The sequence below is a fragment of the Erinaceus europaeus genome, chromosome 13 (assembly GCF_950295315.1).
Source record: "Erinaceus europaeus chromosome 13, mEriEur2.1, whole genome shotgun sequence".
NCBI classification, from domain to species: domain Eukaryota; kingdom Metazoa; phylum Chordata; class Mammalia; order Eulipotyphla; family Erinaceidae; genus Erinaceus; species Erinaceus europaeus.
In genome coordinates this window covers 59257595-59264292 of record NC_080174.1, presented here as the reverse complement: position 1 = coordinate 59264292, position 6698 = coordinate 59257595, and the positions used below count along the sequence as shown (strand labels likewise).

The 6698-nt window shown below is 40.9% G+C and overlaps 2 pseudogenes across 1 annotated transcript; one reads left to right on the top strand and one right to left on the bottom strand.

The window, feature by feature from the left end:
* Positions 1–1502: 1502 nt before the first annotated feature.
* Positions 1503–2688, bottom strand: LOC103112001 (protein YAE1 homolog; annotated as a pseudogene).
* LOC103112030 (protein SET-like) lies at positions 2665–6299 on the top strand (annotated as a pseudogene). Its single transcript, XR_009553443.1, has 2 exons — positions 2665–2704; positions 4326–6299. The product of XR_009553443.1 is annotated as a protein SET-like (transcript).
* The last annotated feature ends 399 nt before the right edge of the window (positions 6300–6698 follow it).

The window sequence follows — 6698 nt, the reverse complement described above, 5'->3', positions numbered from 1 at the left end:
ACAACACCATAAGGTAGGAGGGGTACAACTCCACACAATTCCCACCACCCAATCTCCTTAACCCACCCCCTCCCACGATAGCTTTCCCATTCTCTAGCCCTCTGGGAGCATGGACCCAGGGTCATTGAGGGTTGCAGAAGGTAGAAGGTCTGGCTTCTGTAATTGCTTCCCCGCTGAACATGGGCGTTGACTGGTTGGTCCATACTCCCAGTCTGCCTCTGCTTTATATCTTAATGCTTCTCAGCCACCAAGTTGCAGATGCTACCATGAAACCACCTGCAAGGGGGATGCTTCACCAGTGGTGAATCAGCTCTGCAGGTGTCTATCTCTCTCCCTCTCTATTTCCCCCTCCTCTCTCAATTTCTCTGTGTCCTATTCAATAAAAAGAAAGAAAGGAGGAAAGAAGGAAAGCATGAAAGAAAAAAGAAAGAAAATGGGTAAAAATGGCTGCCAGGAGCAGTGAATTTGTAGTGCTTGCACAAAGCCCAAGTGATAACCCTGGAGGCTAAATAAATAAACAAATAAATAAAAAGTTAGCTCAAGAACAGTGAAATTAGAAAAACAGAGACACTGAATGAAAATCAAATATTGACAGGGCCATACTTTATCTCCCTGAATAGTTTTTTTTTTTTTTAGAATACTTTTTCTCTAGTGAATTTGTTATGTTTTTAAATGTTAGAGTCTGGGAACACAAACCAGGCTGAGATGAGACAATTACCACAGGGGCCAGGCAGTGGTGCACATGGTTAAGCACTCACTTTACAGTGCATAAGGACTGGGGTTCAAACCCCTGGTCCCTACCTGTAGGGGGGGAAGCTTCAAGAGTGGTGAAGCAGGGCTGCAGGTCTCTGGCTCTTTCTCTCTCTATTTCCTCCTCCCCTCTCAACTTCTCTTTGTTTATATCCAATAATAAATGATAAGATAATAAAGATTTAAAAAAAGAAGAATTAAAGAAAAAGAAAATTACTATGGAAAAGTTCTTGAGATTGTGGACCCAGATACATGGGAAATTTCCTAAACTTGAACAACTGCAGGTGCAGTTTTTCCAAGTCTGTGACAGCACACGCTTCCCCTTAGTCTAAAAGAATTAAACAATAGTAACCAAAAGGACAGTCTGAACCTGAGAAATGGCTGGGCCTAAACAGTAACAACACTGATTCACTCATTTCACATTACCACAAAGAATAACTCTGCAAGTAAAGTAGAATGTGTAAATCATAAATATCCTTTAGTAGTTCACAAATTGTAGTCCATACTTTTAAAAGGCAAAGCAAGTATAACATATGTTTTCTACTTAGTAACCTCCTTAACTCAGTTCTCTTGACCTTCTTTTATGAACAGCTGCACAAAAATGCCATACTATCAAATAGTGGCAAAGATATTATCTTCAGTGAACTCCTTCAATACAGAAGCCAAGACAAGTTCTGGCTAGCTTGTTAAGGAACAAAATGTTCTCAGAAATATTTTGGATATAATTTTCAACAGAAGGGTGAAGACATTGTTTACAACTGTTTGAGGTGCTGTAATATCTGTTGAAACTCCCAGCTGTTTTACTAAACTGTCTGTGTGTTCAAAAATCCAAGTGAGGGGAATTGGGCGGGTTAAGCACATGTGGCACAAAGTGCAAGGACCAGAGTAAGGATCCCGGTCTGAGCCCCCGTCTCCCCACCTGCAGGGGAGTCGCCTCACAGGCAGTGAAGCAGGTCTGCAGGTGTCTATCTTTCTCTCCCACTCTCTGTCTTCCCCTCCTCTCTCCATTTCTCTCTGTCCTATCCAACAGTGACGACGTCAATAACAACTATAATGACTACAACAATAAAAGAACAAGGGCAACAAAATGGAATAAATAAATATTTAAAAAAATCCAAGTGAGGCTCAGGTTTTCAGAATGTGCACACTGTTATGTCCTGCAACATTCTAAAGATAAACAGTCTACTCTTTTGTTGAATTCAGCATTATTTTCACAGTCTTTCATCTTTAGTTTCATCAGTCTTTTCCTCATCTGGAACTACATGACAAAGCTCTATATCCTGAATGGAGTCCAATAAGTCTACCACATGAAGCTGTAGAGTGATTGATTTCAGATATTTGAGCCCATAATCTTTGCATTGGCCAACTATATGCAGATTATTTATTTGGGTGGCAGTAGATAACACAATGTTTATGCAAAGAGACTCTCATGCCTGAGGCTCTGAAGTCCTAGGTTCAATCCCCCACACCACCATCAGTCAGAGCTGAGCAGGGCTCTGGTTAAAAAAAAAAATTATTTATTTTACTGATTAATGTCAAACTATCCTGAAGGTATCACCAAGAAAGCAAAGCACTCAATGTTCCTCTAAGCTGCCCATGGTTTATAGTAACTTTTGCACCTTCCTCAGAACCTTGACTGAAGCCTTCTTGTAGTACAACTGCTTTGTCAACATCTATTTCATCTCTATAACCATCTTTGATTTTTCTATGCATGTGGCTCAGCCATTCCCTCTATACCAAAAGCAATTTGTCTCCCTCTTCCCTAGGACCTGGGATGGGACCAAGGTAGCAGCCTGAACCCACATCATCACTGCGGTAAACATCTGGCACTGGCGCATGGGAAACACTAGCAACTCCTTTCATCGCAAGAGGAGGAACTAGGATCAAAAGGCAGTCAGTGTTTACTGTTTACTGATGACTGAGTCACCAACTTCTAGAAAACTGATGGTACAAGGTAAAGTATAATAAGCATTTGTTGAGAGAATGAATATATGTAGGAGGAAGAATGAGACAGTTCTAGTATCCCCTGGTGCTACCCTTTCCATGTCCTGGCTGCCCACTGCCCTTGGGCTCTGAAAGATATTCATGGATGCCTGCTTTTTCCTCCTTTCTTTCTTTCCTTCCTTCCTTCCTTCCTTCCTTCCTTCCTTCCTTCCTCCCTTCCTCTCTCTCTCTCTCTCTTTCTTTCCTTCTCTCTCTCTTGTCTTTCTTCCTTTCCTCTTTTTTCTTTTCTCCCTCCCTCCCTTCCTTTCATCCTTCCTTTTTCTCTCCCTTTCTTTCTTACCTTTTGCCTTCCTTTTTTGCTTAAGATCACATCTGTCACTTGCAACTATAATTTTAAGCAAGGCTCTCTTATTCACTTTAACATATGTTTCTCTTTATTTCTTCATGATCTTCTTTATTCAGGACAAAAACTTAATGAGAAGTGATGCTACATTGTTTCTTCTCTTTCTGCCACTCTTTTTTTTTTTTTGGTGGGGGGAGATAGCTGTAAATATGAGCTTTATTTTTTATTTTTTTGCTGACATACTATGAGGCAAAACAAATTGACACCATACAAAATAACTTTATAAAGTATCATTCATATCATATTTTCTCAGATTTACAGCATTCTGTGCATGTTATGGTTTATGTAAGGAGGTGAAAAAACACTATGCCAAACTTTTAGTATTAGTTTATATACACAAAATAAGAAACAAAACAAGTAACTGTTAGGTTTATCATGAACTTTTTGCAAAAATAGTGCAAACTACTTAACCTAGTAAGCTGTAAAACAAACAAACAAACAAACAAAAAACTCTAAAGGACCCAGCTAAGCTTAAACAAGACAATAGATGCTCAGTGTCTCAGGCCTTTAGCTTTCTTCACCAGTTTATCTTTTGTCAATCATGACCACTCCTCATCTATTCCATTTAGGGGGAGTGCTGGGGAATAGAGATGTGAAGACTGGCTCATCAGAGACCAGGTTCATTCGGCTGCCTAATGTCAGCTGTACCTTTAGGGTCATGCTACTTCTGTATTCTTGTCCTCTCTTTCACCTTCTATCTAAAAGAAAAAGTAATGGGGTCATATAGGCACTGATCAGAAATAACCCTGGTGGCAAAGGGCTGGGGGGAGGAGAAAATAAAAAGTAATGGACAATTTATTTGTCCTGGGCTCTGTATTAATTTTAGAGTCCAGACTTTGCAGACATTAAATGGAATTTTCCACCAGTGTACCATTCTAACCACCAGTTAGAATGTTTAGTTGAAATATGATGCTGGAGGAGGGGAGGAGGAGGGGGAGGAGGCGGCGGCTCAGAGAGCAGAGTGAGCAGTGAGCAGAGCGAGGAGAGCTAGTGAGGGAGCCCCTCCATAAGCAGGAGCCCGGGCCGGGGTCCAGCACGCAGCCCCAAACCCTCCCGTGTCTCCAGGCTGCTAGGGCAGCGGAGTGAGGGAGCCCCGGGAGGAGGCTGCAGGCCCAGGCGAGCGACGCACAACTGGCATGAGGGGAAGCGGCTGCCCGCCCCCTTCGCCTTCCCTTCTCTCTGGCTCCCAGCTCTCCCCAGACAGCGGAGTAGCACCATGTAGGCACAGGCGGCCAAAGTCAGACCTCAGAAAAAGAGCAACAAGAAGCGATCGAACATATTGATGAAGTACAGAATGAAATAGACTTAATGAACAAGTCAGCGAGGAGATTTTGAAGGTAGAACAGAAATATAACGAAGAGGTTGGAACTGATAGCCAAAATCCCCACTATTTGTCAACCATCCACAAGTGCACTGCTTGGGGAGGAGTATGAAGAGGCGCTGCATTATTTGACAGGAGTTGAAGTGACAAAAATTTGAAGATATTAAATCAGGTTACAGAATAGAATTTTATTTTGATGAAAACCCTTACTTCGAAAATAAAGTTCTCTCCAAAGAATTTCATCTGAATCAGAGTGGTGATTCTTTTTCAAAGTCCACTGAAATCAAATGGAAATCTGGAAAGGATTTGACGAAAAGTTCAAGTCAAACACAAAATAAAGCCAGCAGGAAGAGACAGCATGAGAAACCAGACAGCGTCTTTACCTGGTTTACTGATCATTCTGATGCAGGTGCAGATGAGTTAGGAGAGGTCATTAAAGATGATATTTGGCCAAATCCACTACAGTACTACTTGGTTCCCGATATGGATGATGAAGAAGGTGAAGGGAAAGATGATGATGATGATGATGATGATGATGAAGAGGAAGAAGGATTAGAAGATATTGATGAAGGAGATGCAGATGAAGGTGAAGAAGATGAAGATGATGATGAGGGGGAGGAAGATGAAGGAGAAGATGACTAATGGAACACTGATGGATTCCAGCCTTTATTTTCTCCAGTCCCTGGGAGCAAGTTGCAGTCTCTCTTTTTTTTTTTCTTTATTTTTTCCCCTCCCCTTGTGCTCAGTCCCTTGTTTTTTGAGGTCTCTTCTCTCCTTTATACCATGGTTATCAACTTATTTTGGAGGAAAATACCTTGAGCAGAATACAGTTGAAAAGAATCTCTATCCTTTTCTGTTCCAAATTAATTTTTATCCCTTCCTCTCTCAACAAAAACTTATGTAATCAATACCACCATGCTCTGTGGGAAAAAAGAAAAACCTTCTGCTCCCTTAGCTCTGCTGGAAGCTGGAGGTGCTAGCCCCCTGTGTAGTAGTGCATAGAATTCTATCTTTTTTCCTCCTTTCTCTGTATATTAGGCTCAGAGATTACTCTGTGTCTCTATGTGAATATGGACAGTTAGCATTTACCAACATGTATCTGTTTACTTTCTCTTGTTTAAAAAAAATTTTAAAAAATCTTTTAAAAAAATGGGGTTCCACTAGGGAAAGATAGAGGCAGGCTGGGAGTATGGATCGACCTGTTCAGTATGGATCGCCCATGTTCAGTGGGGAAGCAATTACAGAAGCCAGACCTTCCACCTTCTGCATCCCACAAGGATACTGGGTCCATACTCCCAGAGGGTTAAAGAATAGGAAAGCTATCAAGGAAGGGAATGGGATATGGAGTTCTGATGGTGGGAATTGTGTGGAGTTGTACCCCTCTTGTCCTATGGTTTTGTCAATGTTTTCTTTTTATAAATAAATAAATAAATAAATAAATAAGGTTGTAGAAAGTCAGCAAAGGGTGAGTTTGAGATGTTGGTTGGGTTAAGTGGGCATTTCGACAACATGGCTCCTCCTTTGGCATGTTTAATTGTGATGTTTAATGGACATCCTTGCAGTTTTAAGATGACACTTTTAAAAATTATCTCCTAATGATGACTTGAGCCCAGCCACTCGAAGGGTGAATAAGTAGAACCCGTAGGATCTTATTTGGAATTGTAATTTTGTTTCTGTTTATTTTTAAATTTTCTTTTTTGTTTTCACTGGAAAGGAAAGATGATGTTCAGTTTTTTTAAAAAAATATTTTTAATCTTTATTTATTTATTGGATAGAGACAGCCAGAAGTTGAGTGGGAAGGGGGTGGTAGGAAGGGAGAGAGACAGAGAGAAACACCTGCAGCTCTGCTTCACCACTTGCAAAGCTTTCCCCTTGTAGGTGGGGACCAGGGGCTTGAACCTGGGCCCTTGTGCACTGTAACATGTACGCTCAGCCAGATACACCACCACCCAGCCCCAATGTTCAGTTTTAAAGGTCAAAAGTATACAAGTTGCTTTGTTACAATAGAACTAAATGTGTACACACAAGAGAGAAAGAAAGAAAGAAATAAAGAAAGAAAGAAAGAGAAATATGATGCTGTAAAGACCCAAAGAACTGTGGTAACCAAACAGAAGGACAACTTGTGGTCAATACACTTGGGTTTATATGCAGCTTATCTGGACATCTCCTTTAATATGAGTTTCCACATACTTTAGTGGAACAGGATAAAGCAGTAATCCAATCACAATCATAAATGTGCTTTGAGCATTACATAATTGTATTGATTTGTGAGGCCTTCCA